The sequence below is a fragment of the Hordeum vulgare genome, chromosome 5H (genome assembly GCF_904849725.1).
Source record: "Hordeum vulgare subsp. vulgare chromosome 5H, MorexV3_pseudomolecules_assembly, whole genome shotgun sequence".
Lineage (NCBI taxonomy): Eukaryota > Viridiplantae > Streptophyta > Magnoliopsida > Poales > Poaceae > Hordeum > Hordeum vulgare.
Window position 1 is genome coordinate 81,030,251 of NC_058522.1, and position 17,552 is coordinate 81,047,802.

Sequence of the window (17,552 nt, forward strand, 5' to 3'; positions counted from 1 at the left end):
TCCTCTCGTGGCCCTCTCCTCTTCCCCATTATCGCCACAAATAGATCGGAGGTCCTTCGATCAACCCGCCCCAGCCAGGTCGTGAGCCGCCCCCTCCTCATCTACGGGATTCCAGCCGTCGCCTCACTCGCGAGCTTCTCCTCCGCGCCCCAGTACACGCGAACGCTGCCGCCCTTCTCACCGACAGGATAGGAGCCGCCGGCCTCACCCACGAGAACGCTGCCGCCTGCACTAGAGAGTGTGCCGCCACCGGCCGCATGTTCGTCGATCTTGTCAGGTACGTGATTTGTTAACTATCCCCGATCTCACCATTCTTTCCGCATGTGTTCCTAGCCAATTGCTTTGTTGTACACGCGAATGTACAATCTACTCGTGCTCGGTGCGGACTCTAATAGACAGGCCATGTGAAAGACTGATATAAGATGAGATCTGTAGACAAGGTGTATTTATTCCGTTACCAACTGATCCACATTCTGAAAGGTGATGTGTTGATCGATTCATTCATGTGGGGCTGGGGTTGATTATATTACGATCATTGACGGGAGAGTATAGTGCTTTTAGTTCCAGTATACTACACTACAATCAAATCAGAATGTTGTGTGCCTGCGCCCTGACTCGCCTTGAGCCCTAGTAGCTACTTCGGTACGATTATCAAATACATACATGTTTAATTTATGATCTTAGAGTAGTTACTAAAATAATCTGGTTCCTGTGCATTTTAATTACATCTGCTTATAGTTGATGCTCTTCAGTGTTTGTGTTTGTTTTCTTTGTGTGCCCAGTTCTTGTATTTTGACTTGCCTCATCTATCTGAAATCTGGGACCATCTAGTAGTGTTTTATGTTGTTGTTTATTTGAGCTAGATAGACAAACTTGCTGAGAGTGGATTACATTGTTGCGTGACACTTGACAAATCTGACTTTTTTTGCTGCAGCTAAGCTAAACTAGCCAAGCTAAATCAGGTGCTGCCTAAAAAGGTTAGTCACACTGGTTTAGAGAGTTCAAAAAACTAATGTCATATTTTGCTGTTTCCTATCATTCAAAAAATAAAGTGAACTTCTATAAATAATGAGTCTGATATATCCATGTGAATGCTCTCTCGTTCTGATGTTTTAACAATTTTCCCTTAGTCTGAACATGACTTCTATTGGATTACATCCAATGTGTTCTTCTAAATGAGTAACACCTATTTAATTAACTGAAAACTGCACCTACAGTTGCATGCCTTCTAGTTCTAAGTAGTTGGGTTCACCGGTAGCATTCTATTCAAATGTACTCAGAGATAACTTGGTTCTTAATAGATTTGATTTGCTGAAATAACTATGAACAGTAACTCTTTTGAACTCTTTCCAGCTTGAACTGTGATTTTACTGTATGTATAATTGTATGGCTAATTTTCTATATTTTCTGTCATGAACCGAACTTTCTCTATGCAGCTTTGACTATGCACCATATGTTCACATATTTCTTCCTAATTTTCATGATATCCTTCTTTTCCAATTTAGTACGACCATGTCGGCAACACCCGAGTATGAGAGGAACAGGTTGGCAAGGATTGCGAGGAACACGACAGAAGGTGTAGCGCCTCTTGCATACATTAAAAGAAGCAACAATAAGAAATGGAAGCTTTGAAAAAGAGCCAGGAAGAGAAGATGAAATCCTATGAAAAGAAGCAGGAGGAAACAGACAACCTTATCAGTTTTCTCTTACGGAAATATGCAACTCAAAACTAAGTAACATGCCTAATGGTTCTTGAAGGCCATCATTACGTGGTGGTGATATCTAGAAAATAGTTTTCTTTTCTTTAGTTATGTTACTTTCATTACATGGTGGTGATATCTAGAACATACATAGTCGTTTGCCTTTTTTAATTATGTTAGTTTAACATTCCAAGTTACTTATTGTCATTTTCTTTGAATGTACAATGATATTTGGTTGTGTTAAATATATATTGTTATTTGGCAGTTGAGTATATATTGTTGTATGTATTGAAATGGAATTTTAATTCAAAATGTATAGTAAAGTAAATTTGAAAGTGTTACCAAAAATAATATGATATAAACTAAATAAAAATAATAATTAATATTACACTCACAAAATAATTCTACAAAACAATACGTGAAAATATCTAGGAAAAATATTTTTAATGAAAATGTAATTGGCAAAAGTATTTCAAAAATAAACATTTATTTTTTTAAATGAGAAAATAAAAAATACAGAAAAATGATAAATAATTTTAGTTTTTTAGAGAAATAAATTCTAATAAAATAACATGACATCATAAATGATGTCATCCACATTCGGTGACGCTAATCAGTGATGTTTTAGGGCCACGCGATGGATTCCTAGGTGTTATGCTAGTGACGGTACAACATGTGCACCATCACTGAAGGTCCCATATTCCGTGACAGTCTTTCATGCGCCGCGTCATTAGGAGGAATCTGTGACGGTGATTCCGTGACGATGCTTGTGACGCTCAAAAAACGACACGGCAAGGTTTTCCATGACGTTTTTGGATATTGCATGACGATAGTAGCTCGTCACAATATACCAGATCCCTTGTAGTGGCTAGTGAAAACTTCGCTGCAGATACTAAGTCTTTTTCAGGTGTGGTTGAATTGATATCTCAACTGCTAATACTCGAGAATATTCTTTGGCTCCCCTTGTGTCAAACCAACAAATTTGGGTTGAATACTCTACCCTCGAAAACGGTTGCGATCCCCTATACTTGTGGGTTATCAAGACCTTTTTTTGGCACCGTTGCCGGGGAAGCATAGCTCTATTCTCTGAGTCACTTGGGATTTACGTCTGTTGATCACTATGAGGAATTCGAGAGATCCAAAAACTAAAATCTTGCCCTCAACTACGAGGACAGGTAAGGAACTGTCATCTAGATCTACACTTGATTCACCTTCAGTTATGAGTAAATTTGCGACACCACCACCTACTGGTAATTCTGATATGTCGCCTGTGCTTGATGTTGTTGCTTCTGCTATCCATGATGCTCATGATGATGCTTTGCTTGATAATGATGTGCCACTGGGTGCATTTCTAGATGCACAAATTGCTAGAGTTACTGTTGAATGTGATGATACTTCTGAAACTGATGAAATTATTGAAGTGGAACCTGCTGTTTCACCTGTTAGACCTAGCTCTCCTAGATATGAATTGCCTGATATACCTAAGGGTTATGTTATGGAGGGAGAGGTAGCTGAAGACTTTCTTGCTTGTAAGGATAGCTATGATCTTGAGAATTTATTGCGCGAGTGGAAAGAAAAATCTCTGAATGCTAGAATGAAATATGATCCTAAGTTTGCTACTTCGTCCATCTTTGTTACTGATAAGGATTATGAATTCTGTGTCGATCCTGAGTTAATCACTTTGGTTGAATCTGATCCTTTTCATGGTTATGAGTCTGAAACGGTTGTAGCACATCTTACTAAACTAAATGATATAGCAACCCTATTCACGAATGAGGAAAAAAATTGCCATTACTATATCCTTAGGTTGTTTCCTTTTTCACTAAAGGGTGATGCTAAGACTTGGTTTACTTCACTTGCTCCTAGTTGTGTGCGTAGCCCCGAGGATATGATTTACTACTTCTCTGAGAAATATTTTCCTGCCCATAAGAAACAAGCTGCCTTGCAGGATATATATAACTCTCTGCAAGTTGAAGAAGAGAGTCTCCCACAAGCTTGGGGGAGGCTTGTCCATTTACTTAATGCTTTGCCTGATCACCCTCTTGAGAAGAATGAAATACTTGATATCTTTTATAATGGACTAACCGATGCTGGTTGTGCTGGTTGTGTTTTCAGGGAACGAACTGTGGAACAAGCTGAAATTCTATTGAATAATATCTTGAGCAATGATAATTCTTGGACTATTCCCGAACCACCTCCGAAGCCAACCCCAAGGAAAAGAGGTATTTTTTCCTCAGTCCTGAAGATATGCAAGAAGCCAAGAAATCTATGCAAGAGAAAGGTATTAAGTCTGAAGATGTTAAGAATCTACCACCTATTGAAGAAATACATGGTCTTGATAACCCGACACAAGTAGTAGAGGTAAATTCTCTTCGTAGATTCAGTGAGAGTGATATTCCTTATGATAAACCTGCTAGCTTATGCTTAGATGAATTTGATAACTTTGTTGCCAAACAACAAAGTTTCAATGATTATGTTAGTAGACAATTGAGACAAAATGCTCGTATGATTAATCATATAAGTGCTTGTGTGGATAGAAATGTCAATGATCTTAAGCTTTTGAGTAAACATGCCTCTATGGTCACTACTCAAGTAGAACAAGTACTTAAGGTTCAAAATGACTTGCTCATTGAGTTGAATGACAATTCTGTTAGAGTTGCCACTAGAGGTGGTAGAATGACTCGGGAACCTTTGTATCTTGACGGCCATCCTAAGAGAATTGAACAAGATTCTCAAGGAGTTAACACTGATGCACCTAGTCATCCTGGTATTAGGAAAAAAAAGAAAGATGATAGGAACTTGCATGCTAGCAAACATGTTGCTGTTACACCCGAGAATCCAAATGATGTCTCTGTTTCTGATGCCGAAAGACAATCTGGTGATGAACATGAGCCTAGTGATAATATTTATAGTGGTGTTCATGATGATGCTCAACCTAGTAATGGTAAGGATGTGGAAATTCAACCTGCTGTTGATCTTGATAACCCACAACCTAAGAACAAGAGATAAGATACGAATGACTTTATTGCTAGGAAGCATGGTAAAGAAAGAGAACCATGGGTTCATAAACCCATGCCCTTTCCTCCCAAACCATCCAAGAAAAAGGATGATGAGGATTTTGAGCGCTTTGTTGAAATGATTAGACCTGTATTTTTGCAAATGCGTTGACAGATATGCTTAAAATGTCTCCTTATGCTAAGTACATGAAAGATATTGTGACTAATAAAAGGAAGATACCTGAGGTTGAGATTTCCACCATGCTTGCTAATTACACCTTCAAGGGTGGGACTCCTAAGAAACTAGGTGATCCCGGAGTGCGCACTATACCTTTCTCCATTAAAGGAAATTATGTTGGAACTACTTTATGCGATCTTGGAGCTCGTGTTAGTGTTATGCCTCTCTCTTTATATCGTAGACTTGAATTGGATAAGTTGACACCTACTGAAATGTCTTTGCAAATGGCCGACAAATCAACTGCTTTTCCTATCAGCATTTGTGAGGACGTGCCTGTTGTGGTTGCTAATGTTACTATCTTAACGGACTTTGTTATTCTGGATATTCCCGAGGATGATGTCATGGCGGTCATCCTTGGAAGACCCTTTTTAAACACTGCAGGTGCTGTTATTGATTGCAACAAAGGCAATGTCACTTTCCATGTTAATGGTAATGAGCACACGGTGCACTTTCCGAAGAAACAATATCGAGTCCATTGCATCAATGCTATTGAGAAATCTTCATCAATTCTTATTGGAAGCTCTGAATGCCCTATACCTACTGTCAAGATGAAGTATGATTTACTTGTTGGGGATATGCACATCCCCGTTGAGGTAACCTAGTGATTATTCGAAAATTCTCTGGTTTTATGTGATTCAAAAAAAGTTTGTCAAGGAGACTTGATCAACCTCATTGACGGATTTCTTTTGATGACCATGAGATGGATGAATTTAGAACTCACAACCTTCTGCTCCCAACTTTTACTTTCTGTTGTTTGGAAGAAAAATAATAAATTTAGCTTTATTTTCCTGTTTTCTCCTTTTTCCGTCCCTTAGAAAAGTGACCCAAAAATAAAAGTTCTCCAAATGCCCTAAAATTCAAGTATTATTGTTTTTGGAATATTTGAAAATTTCTAAGATAGAAAGCTAGTTAGGGGGATGCACCAGTGGGCCACAAGCCCAGGAAGCGCGGACACCCCCCTGGTCGCGCCTCGCAGGCTTGTGGGTCCCACATGGACCGCCTCCACTTATTCCAGCTCCCATCTCCTTCTTCTACCTCCAGAAAAAATCATTCCACAGCTCAAACCCGTGTTCTTGGTCTTCTTGCTGCATTTTTCGATCTCCTTGTGCAAAGCCCCATTCACCAAACTATTTTGGGGAATTGTTCCTTGGTATGTGACTCCTCCATTGGTCCAATTAGTTTTTGCTCTAGTGCTCTATTCGTTGCGTATTTTTTCTGTCTTGGTGACCCTGTTCTTGAGCTTTGCATGTTAATTTTAGTTGGTCCCAAGTAGTTTTGATGCATGATATGGCCTCTAGGCACTCGTAGGAGTAGTTGCTATGAGTTTTGTTGAGCCTTGTTCACTTTTCTTTTGAGTCACTAAAAATTTCAGAAATTTTCAGAGAAAGAAAAACGAAAAGATGAGGAGGTTCCTAAGAGGCTCTTCAAGTCGTGACCCCAAGGAAGATGAAAATAAGAAGAAGAAACCCAAGTATCCGGCCCCCCGAGTTGCGGAAGTTCGAGCATGTGAGTGGCCAAGCGATGTGTTCTTACAAGCCGCCGGCCTTTATGAGGATTTTTATTACTTGGTGGAGAACACAGGCCTTACCGCATTTGTCGAAGATAAGTGTCCACAATACCTCCTCCTCACTAATATTTTCATGCAAAGCTTTAATTTCTATCCAAGGAAGAGTCCTCCTATGGTTGAGTTCATGTTGTATGATATCCCCCAGCGCATGTCACTTCAGGATTTCTGCAATGTTTGCAATTTACCTTATGTTGGGGATATTCATGAACCTCGTCCACTGGACTTGGAGGCTTTCATTGATACTATTGTTGTAGGAGAGGAGAGAGGAGTGTCTTGCGCTAGAGTTGCTAGTGTACATTTTCCCATGCTTCGGTATCTCTCATTATTCATGGGAAAATGTTTGATTGGCCGTGGGAAAGCTGGGGCTCTTAGCTCCCCGGATCTTGCGGTTTTGCACGAAGCTATTTATAATGATAAAACTTATAGCTTGGGCGCTATAGTGGCTCAACAGTTGAACATGAACCGTACTCAAGGCGTTGTTTATGGAGGTATCTATGCTACCCGTCTTGCTAAACATTTTGAGATACCTATTAGACTGTACGAGGAAGAAGAGATGCTTCTTCCTGAGAGATATTTAGATTATGATAGCATGGTTCGCCATGACTTTCTTGATAAAGATATTAATAAGAGGATGATTTATAACTTGGTATTTAGCCAGGGTACTCGTGAGACTATTACTTTGCCTGCTCCTTCTTTGTTCAATCTTCATCTAGGCAGGTACATTATTATGCCCTCGGACATCTACGCATATTGGGGCATAGCGCCATCACACGCGCCCGTGCCCGAGCCACCAGTCGAGTACCAGACGCCAGTTTATCAGTGGGAGCCAGAGGAGCTCACCCAACAGTGGCACCCTCAGTACACTCCGGAGTATCCCGGAGACGGTTACTTCCCTCCTTGGGAGAAGACCAACTTAGGCCAAAAGCCTAAGCTTGGGGGAGTACGTGTTTCTCACCGACCTTATATTCATGCTCGCACATTCACATTGATAGTCGGTGTTCCCACCTTGCCATTGTATCATCCATGCTAGTTTATTTTTTTTATCGCTTTCTTCTCGTGTGTTTGTTTAAATTGAGAAAAACAAAAAAATTAGTTGAAAGTTTACTTTCCAGCTTGCTTAGTGGTATTTAAAAAGAAAACCCAAAAAGATTTCTCGTTCTTCTTTTGCTTGTTGGGAGCTTTCCCGTGTAAATAATTTTCTTTTTCTTTGGGTCAAGGTAGAAGACCATGGTTAAAATGTTTAGTGGCTCTCATGTGCACTAATTGTTTATCCTTCAAAGAGCCATATTACTTTGTCTTCTCCTCTGAGTTTGCTTGCAGATTCCAGCTTAGTCCGATGCACAAAGGCTCTCATTATTATTCACATCATTTGGTCGTGCAAGTGAAAGGCAATAATGACGATATATGATCAAGTGACTGAGCCTGGAAAAGCTGGTACGAACTCGACCTATTTTGTTTTTGTAAATATGACTAGCTCATCGTTCCTAATTCAGCATTGTTATGAGAGAAACATGTTTGCAATGACAACTTAGAGATCATAGTTTCTGATGCCATGCTTAATTAGCTAGGAGCTTATAATGGTTTTTCTTGGATGCCAACATGAATTTCAAGATGATTATAATGTAGTATGATAGGATGGTATCCTCCTTTAATGATTCAAGTGGCTTGACTTGGCACATGTTCACGCATGTAGTTGAAACAAAATCAACATAGCCTCTATGATATTCATGTTTATGGTGATTTATATCCTACTCATGCTTGCACTCAACATTGATTAATTTCAATGCATATTAATGACTGCTGTCGCTCTCTAGTTGGTCGCTTCCCAGTCTTTTGCTAGCCTTCACTTGTACTAAGCGGGAATACTGCTTGTGCATCCACTTCCATAAACCCAAAGTTGTTCCATATGAGTCCACCATACCTACCTATGTGCGGTATCTACCTGCCGTTCCAAGTAAATTTGCATGTCCCACTCTCTAAATCTTCAAATAATAATCTGTTTTGTATGCCCGAACTGCTCATGTGGTGACAAGGGGCGGTCAGTATCTTCCATGCTAGGTGTGCTATCCTCGATACGTGTTTATTCACTATCACTCACGAAAAAGGGGCCGGTAATCAGAATGCCTAGTTCCATGCTCAAATCGGAAATATAATTGCAAACAAAACTCCCCCTGGATTGTTGTTGGTATGCACGGCACCCGAGGATTCGGCTAGCTGTGGAGTGTGATTGATCGGTGGTGGGGGAGTCAAAATATTACCTTTCTGTTTGGGAACCGCCTATAATATGTGTAGCATGGAAGATGGTGAAAACTCTTGGTCATCGCGTTGACAATGAAAGCATGCCACCCAAAATTATGTATCTCTGTTTTAAAAGCTTGAGCTCTCGCACCTCTGCAAATCAATGCTTCCCTCTGCGAAGGGCCTATCTATTTACGTTTCTGTTGAGTCATCCTCTTCTTATTAAAAAGCACCAGCTAGAGAGCACCTTCATCATTTTTATGCTTTGCTATTAATTGATATTGAGTATGAATCTGACTGGATCTTCTTTGCCATGAATTACAATGTTTAATCAGCCCTTGGTCTTTGAAGGTGCTCTGCATTTATGTTTTGCGGTCTCAGAAAGGGCTAGCGAGATACCATTTGTTCATATTGTTTTCATGTTTGTTTTGATTGAAGTGTTGACGTTTGAAACTTATTATTATTGCTCGCCAGTTGATTATGCCATTGATATGAGTACATCATGAGACCTAAATGTTATTGCTTATGTGGTTAGCTTATGATCTTGCTGAATATCCGAATATGAGTTAGACATAATTACAACAACAAGATGAAACAGAGTTCGTAAAAGTTTTTCTTTTGTCTCTTTCAGTTTGTCAACTGAATTGCTTGAGGAAAAGCAAGGCTTTAAGCTTGGGGGAGTTGATACGTCTCCAACGTATCTACTTTTCAAACTCTTTTTCCCTTGTTTTGGACTCTAATTTGCATGATTTGAATGGAACTAACCCGGACTGACGCTGTTTTCAGCAGAATTGCCATGGTGTTGTCTTTGCGCAGAAATAAAAGTTCTCAGAATGACCTGGAAACTTACTAGGATTTTTTGTGGAATATATAAAAAATACTGGCGCCAGAATTACCTGGAGGCACGGAGCTAGGAGCCCACAAGCCCAGGAGGTGCCCCCTCCCCCTAGGTCGCGCCTCGTAGGCTTGTGAGGCCCTCGTGGCTCCACAACCTCCAACTCCAGCTCTATATATTCTCTCTCGCCTAGAAAAAATTAAGAGGGAAGAGTTCATCGCGTTTCATGATACGGAGCCGCCGCCGCCACCTGTTCTTCCTCGGGAGGGCAGATCTCGAGTCCGTTCTGGGCTCCCGAGAGGGGAAATCGAAGCCGTCGTCACCACCAACCATCCTTCATCGCCAATTCCATGATGCTCTTCATCGTTCGTGAGTAATCTCATCGTAGGCTTGTTGTACGGTGATGGGTTGGATGAGATCTATCATGTAATCGAGTTAGTTATGATGGGGTTTGATCCCTAGTATCCACTATGTTCTAAGATTGATGTTGCTACTACTTTCCTATGCCTAATGCTTGTCACTAGGGCCCGAGTGCCATGATTTCATATCTGAACCTATTATGATTTCATCAATATATGTGTGTTCTTGATCCTATCTTGCAAGTTGTAGTCACCTACTATGTGTTATGACCCGGCAACCCCGGAGTGACAATAGCCGGAACCACTCCCGGAGATGACCATAGTATGAGGAGTTCATGTATTCACTATGTGCTAATGCTTTGTTCCGGTTCTCTATTAAAAGGAGACCTTAATATCCCTTAGTTTCCATTAGGATCCCGCTGCCACGGGAGGGATGGACAATAGATGTCATGCAAGTTCTTCTCCATAAGCACGTATGACTAAATACGGAATACATGCCTGCATTACATTGACGAATTGGAGCTAGTTACAAATCACCCCATGTTATAACTGTTACATGATGAATGTCATCCGACATAGTTATCCATCACCCATCCAATGCCTACGAGTCTTTTCCTACTGGTCCTTGCTAAGTTACTTTACCGCTACTGCTGTCACTACTGCTACTGTTACCGCTGCTACCGTTACTATCACCCTACTTTGCTACTGAAAACTTCGTTGCAGATATTAAGTCTTTCAGGTGTGGTTGAATTGACAACTCAACTGCTAATACTCGAGAATATTCTTTGGCTCCCCTTGTGTCGAACCAACAAATTTGGGTCGAATACTCTACCCTCAAAAACTGTTGGGATCCCCTATACTTGTGGGTTATCACTCTCCATCGTTCGTGAGTAATCTTATCGTAGGCTTGCTGGACGGTGATTGGTTGGATGAGATCTATCATGTCATCGAGTTAGTTTTGATGGGGTTTGATCCCTAGTATCCACTATGTTCTAAGATTGATGTTGCTACTACTTTGCTATGCTTAATGCTTATCACTAGGGCCCGAGTGCCATGATTTCAGATCTGAACCTATTATGTTTTCATCAATATATGTGTGTTCTTGATCCTATCTTGGAAGTTGTAGTCACCTACTACGTGTTATGACCCGGCAACCCCGGAGTGACAATAGCCGAAACCACTCCCGGAGATGACCATAGTATGAGGATCCAATGTATTCACTATGTGCTAATGCTTTGTTCCGGTTATCTATTAAAAGGAGACCTTAATATCCCTTAGTTTCCATTAGGACCCTGCTGCCACGGGAGGGTAGGACAAAAGATGCCATGCAAGTTCTTTTCCATAAGCACGTATGACTAAATACGGAATACATGCCTACATTACATTGACGAACTGGAGCTAGTTACATATCACCCTATGTTTATAACTGTTACATGATGAATGCCATCCGACATAATTATCCATCACCGATCCAATGCCTACGAGCTTTTCCTATACTGGTCCTTGCTAAGTTACTTTGCCGCTACTGCTGTCACACTTACTACTGCTACTGTTACTGCCGCTACTGTTACTATCATACTGCTTTGCTAGTTAAACTTTGCTGCAGATACTAAGTCTTTTAGGTGTGGTTGAATTGACAACTCAACTGCTAATACTCGCGAGTATTCTTTGGCTCCCCTTGTGTCGAATCAATAAATATGGGTTGAATACTCTACCCTCGAAAACTTTTGCGATCCCCTATACTTGTGGGTTATCAAGGCCTTTTTCTAGCGCCGTTGCCGGGGAGCATAGCTCTATTCTCTGAGTTACTTGGGATTTATATCTGTTGATCACTATGAGGAATCCGAGAGATCCAAAAACTAAAGTCTTGCCCTCAACTACGAGGACAGGTAAGGAATTGTCATCTAGCTCTGCACTTGATTCACCTTCTGTTATGAGTAAATTTGCGACACCACCACCTACCAGTAATTCTGATATGTCGCATGTGCTTGATGATGCTACTTTTGCTATCCATGATGCTTATGATGATGATTTGCTTGATAATGATATGCCACTTGGTGAATTTCTTGATGCACAAATTGCTAGAGTTACTACTGAATCTGATGATACTTCGGAAACTGATGAAATTATTGAAGTTGAACCTGTTGTGCCACCTGTTAGACCTATCTCTCCTTGATATGAATTTCCTAATATACCTAAGGGTTATGTTATGGAGGGAGAGGTAGCTGAAGACTTTCTTGCTTGTAAGGATAGCTATGATCTTGAGAATTTATGACGCAAGTGGAAATAAAAATCTCTGAATGCTAGAATGAAATATGATCCTAAGTTTTCTACTTCACCCATCTTTGTTACTGATAAGGATTATGAATTCTCGATCGATCCTGAGTTAATCACTTTGGTTGAATCTGGTCCTTTTCATGGTTATCAATCTGAAACTGTTGTAGCACATCTTACTAAACTGAATGATATAGCCACCCTATTCACTAATGAGGAAAAAATCGCTATTACTATATCCTTAAGTTGTTTCCTTTCTCACTAAAGGGTGATGCTAAAACTTGGTTTACTTCTCTTGCTCCTCGTTGTGTGCATAGTCCCAGGATATGATATGCTACTTCTCTGAGAAATATTTTCCTGCCCATAAGAAATAAGCTGCCTTGTAGGATATATATATAACTTTGTGCAAATTGAAGACGAGAGTCTCCCACAAGCTTGGGAGGCTTGTCCAGTTACTTAATGCTTTGCCTGATCACCCTCTTAAGAAAAATTAAATACTTGATATCTTTTATAATGGACTAACCGATGCTTCTAGGGACCACCTAGATAGTTGTGTTGGTTGTGTTTTTAGGAAACGAACTGTGGAATAAGCTGAAATTCTATTGAATAATATCTTGAGAAATGATAATGCTTGGACTATTCCCGAACCACATCTGAAGCCAACTCCAAAGAAAAGAGGTATTCTATTCCTCAGTCCTGAAGATATGCAAGAAGCCAAGAAATATATGCAAGAGAAAGGTATTAAATCTGAAGATGTTAAGAATCTACCATCTATTGAAGAAATACATGGTCTTGATAACCCGACACGGGTAGTAGAGGTAAATTATCTTCGTAGATTCAATGAGAATGATATTCCTTATGATAAACCTGCTAGCTTATGCTTAGATGAATTTGATAACTTTGTTGCCAAACAACAAAGTTTTAATGATTATGTTAGCAGACAACTGAAACAAAATGCTCGTATGATTAATCATATAAGTGCTTGTGTGGATAGAAATGTTAATGATCTTAAGCTTATTGGTAAACATGCTTCTATGGTCACTACTCAAGTAGAACAAGTGCTTAAGGCTCAAAATGACTTGCTTAATGAATTGAATGATAATTCTGTTAGAGTTGTTACTAGAGGTGGTAGAATGACTCAGGAACCTTTGTATCCTGAGGGCCATCCTAAGAGAATTGAACAAGATTCTCATGGAGTTAATACTGATGCACCTAGTCATCCTGGTAATAGGAAGAAAAAGAAAGATGATAGGAACTTCCATGCTAGTAAATCAGTTGCTGTTACACCTGAGAATCCAAATGATGTTTCTATTTCTGATGCCAAAACACAATCTGGTGATGAACATGATCCTAGTGATAATATTGATAATGGTGTTCATGTTGATGCTCAACCTAGTAATGATAATGATGTGGAGATTGAACCTGTTGTTGATCTTGATAACCCACAACCAAAGAACAAGAGATATGATAAGAATGATTTTATTGCTAGGAAGCATGGTAAAGAAAGAGAACCATGGGTTTAGAAACCCATGCCTTTTCCTCCCAAACCATCCAAGGAAATAGATCATGAGGATTTTGAGCGCTTTGTTTAAATGATTAGACCTATATTTTTACAAATGCGTTTGACTGATATGCTTAAAATGTCTCCTTATGCTAAGTACATGAAAGATATTGTGACTAATAGAAGAAAGATACCTGATGTTCAGATTTCCACCATGCTTGCTAGTTACACTTTTCAGGGTGGGACTCCTAAGAAACTAGGTGATCCCGGAGTGCCCACTATACCTTGCTCCATTAAAGGAAATTATGTTAGAACTGCTTTATGTGATCTTGGAGCCGGTGTTAGTGTTATGCCTCTCTCTTTATATCGTAGACTTGAATTGGATAAGTTGACACCTATTGAAATTTGTTTGCAAATGGCCGACAAATCAACTGCTTTACCTATCGGCATTTGCGAGGATGTGCCTGTTGTGGTTGCGAACGTTACAATCTTAATGGACTTTGTTATTCTTGATATTCCCGAGGATGAAGCCATGGCGGTCATCCTTGGAAGACCCTTTTTAAACACTGGAGGGGTTGTTATTTATTGCAACAAAGGCAATGTCACTTTCCATGTTAATGGTAATGAGCCCACGGTGCACTTTCCGAAGTAACAATATCGAGTTCATTGCATTAATGCTATTGAAAAATCTTCATCAATTATTATTGGAAGCTTTGAATTCACTATACCTACTGTCAAGATGAAATATGATATACTTGTTATTGGGGATATGCACATCCCCGTTGAGGTAACCTAGTGATTATTCGAAAATTCTCCGATTTATGTGATTCGAAAAAAGTTTGTCAAGGAGACTTGGTCAACCTCATTGACGGATTTCTTTTGATGGCCGTGAGATGGATGAATCTAGAAGTCACAACCTTCTGTTCCCAACTTTTACTTTCTGTTATTTAGTAGAAAAATAAGAAATATAGCATTATTTTCCTGTTTTCTGCATTATCCTTCAATAAAAATGACCTGAAAATAAAAGTTCTCCAAATGCCGTGAAATTCAAGTATGATTTTTTCTGGAATATTTAAGAATTTCTAAGATAGATAACTAGTCAGGGGGATGCACCAATGGGCCACGAGCCCAGGAGGCGCGCCCCCCCCCTTGGGCGCGCCTGGCAGGCTCGTCGTGGATCCCACGTGGCCCCCTCCACTTATTCCAGCACCCATCTCCTTCGTCTACCTCCAGAAAAAATCATTCCACAGCTCAAACCCGTGTTCTTGCTCATTTTGCTGCATTTTTCGGTCTCCTTGTGCAAACCCCCATTCACCAAACTGTTTTCGGGAATTGTTCCTTGGTATGTGACCCCTCCATTGGTCCAATTAGTTTTTATTCTAGTGCTTTATTCATTGCACATTGTTGCTGCCTTGGTGACCCTGTTCTTGAGCTTTGCATGTTAATTTTAGTTGGTCCCAAGTAGTTTTGATGCATGATATGGCCTCTAGGCACTTGTAGGAGTAGTTGCTATGAGTTTTGTTAAACTTTGTTCACTTTTATTTTGAGTCACTAAAAAATTCAGAATTATTTCAGAAAAAGGAAGATGTCCAGGAAGAACTATCATGGTGGTTCCTCAAGCAAAAGGGGTCCCCGTCTCGCGATTCGGGAGCTCGATCCTTATCAGCCGAGGAACGCACCGGTGCAACCATGTGAATGGCCTTCTGATGAATTCATGATTGATGCAGGTTTCAAGGACGAGTTTGATACATTTGTTCGCAACGCCGGGCTCGAAGAATTCATCTCCAATAAATGTGAACATTATACTACACTCACTGCCTCTTTTGTTCGTAGATTCAAATTTTCAGTTGGTCGTGACACATCCATACTGTTTGATCTTTATGACAAATCGTATACTATGGATTTAGAGGATTTTAATAGGTTATGTAGGATACCTGATTGGGCTAGTCCCAATGACCCTCCTAAGTCTTCGGTTAAAGATTTTATTTCTAGTATAACTGTTGGAGAAACTAGAGATATTACACGGGCTACCATGGGGAGCATTCATTTTCCTGCCTTACATTATTTTGCCCTCTTCATAGGTAGATGCATTAACGGCAAGCGTGACCATAGTCACCTCTGCGCACCTGACTTTAGTATTCTTAAGAGCGCGGTAACGGGTGATAGAAGTTCCAACATGGGGGCTATAATTGGTAGGAGGCTAAATAATAATGCTAATGAAGGGGATTTCTTCGGTGGGATCTATGCCACTTACATAGCAAATTCTCTTGGAATACCCATCCGCACAGGAGATCCCCCACTCCACACAGCTTTCTTTGATCTCGCCGTTGTGATACGTTATCAATTCCTTGAGAGGGATAACGAATCCCTCATATACCGGTTAATATTTAACCGACAACGTGTTTTCCATATTACCCTCCTGCTCCTTCTTTGTTCAACCTTCATCTAGGCAGGTACATTAGTATGCCCTCGGACATCCACGCATACTTGGGCATGGCGCCATCACAGGCGCCCGTGCCCGAGCCACCAGTCGAGTGACAGACGCCAGTTTATCAGTGGGAGCCAGAGGAGCTCACCCAGCAGTGGCACCCTCAGTACACTCCGGAGTACCCCGGAGACAGTTACTTCCCTCCTTGGGAGTAGACCAACTTAGGCCAAAATCCTAAGCTTGGGGAGTACGTGTTTCTCACCGACTTTATATTCATGCTCACACATTCACTTTGATAATCGGTGTTCACACTCTTCCATTGTATCATCCATGCTAGTTTATTTCTTTTTCTTGCATTCTTCTCGTGTGTTTTCTTAAAAATGAGAAAACCAAAAAACTTTAGTTGTAAGTTTACTTTCCAGCATGCTTAGTGGTAATTAAAAAGAAAACCCAAAAAGATTTCCCATTTTTCTTTTGCTTGCTGGGAGCTTTCCCGTGTAAATAGTTTTCTTTTTCTTCGGGTCGAGGTACAAGACCATGATTAAAATGATTATTGGCTCTCATATGCATTATTGTTTATCCGTCAAAGAGCCATATTACTTTGTCTTCTCCTTTAAATTTGCTTGCAGATTCCAGCTTAGTCCAATGCACGAACACTCTTATTATTATTCACATCATTCGGTCGTGCAAGTGAAAGGCAATAATGACGATATATGATGTAGTGACTGAGCCTGGAAAAGCTCGTATGAACTTGACCTATTTTGTTTTGGTAAATATGACTAGCTGGTCGTTCCTAATTCAGCATTGTTATGAGAGAAACATGTCTGCAATGACAACTTAGAGATCATAGTTGCTGATGCCATGCTTAATTAGCTAGGAGCTTATAATGGTTTGTCTTGGATGCCAACATTAATTTCAAGATGATTATGATGTAGTATGATAGGATGGTATCCTCCTTTGAATGATTCAAGTGGCTTGACTTGGCACATGTTCACGCATGTAGTTGAAACAAAATCAACATAGCCTCTACGATATTCATGTTTATGGTGATTTATATCCTACTCATGCTTGCACTCAACACTGGTTAATTTCAATGCATATTGATGACTGTTATCACTCTCTTGTTGGTCGCTTCCCAGTCTTTTGCTAGTCGTCACTTGTACTAAGCGGAATACTGCTTGTCCATCCACTTCCATAAACCCAAAGTTGTTCCATATATGAGTGCACCATACCTACCTATATGCGGTATCTACCTGCCGTTCCAAGTAAATTTGCATGTGCCACTCTCTAAATCTTTAAATAATAATTTGTTTCGTATGCCCGAACCGCTCATGTGGTGACAAGGGGCGGTCAGTATCTTCCATGCTAGGCGTGTTATCCTCAATACGTGTTTATTCACTATCTCTCACGAGAAAG

At 40.3% G+C, this 17,552-nt stretch overlaps 1 long non-coding RNA gene across 1 annotated transcript; it reads left to right on the forward strand.

The window, feature by feature from the left end:
- Nucleotides 1-1,897, forward strand: LOC123395925. The gene is made up of 2 exons (XR_006609863.1): nucleotides 1-277; nucleotides 1,506-1,897. It is a non-coding gene; the product is annotated as an uncharacterized LOC123395925 (long non-coding RNA).
- The last annotated feature ends 15,655 nt before the right edge of the window (nucleotides 1,898-17,552 follow it).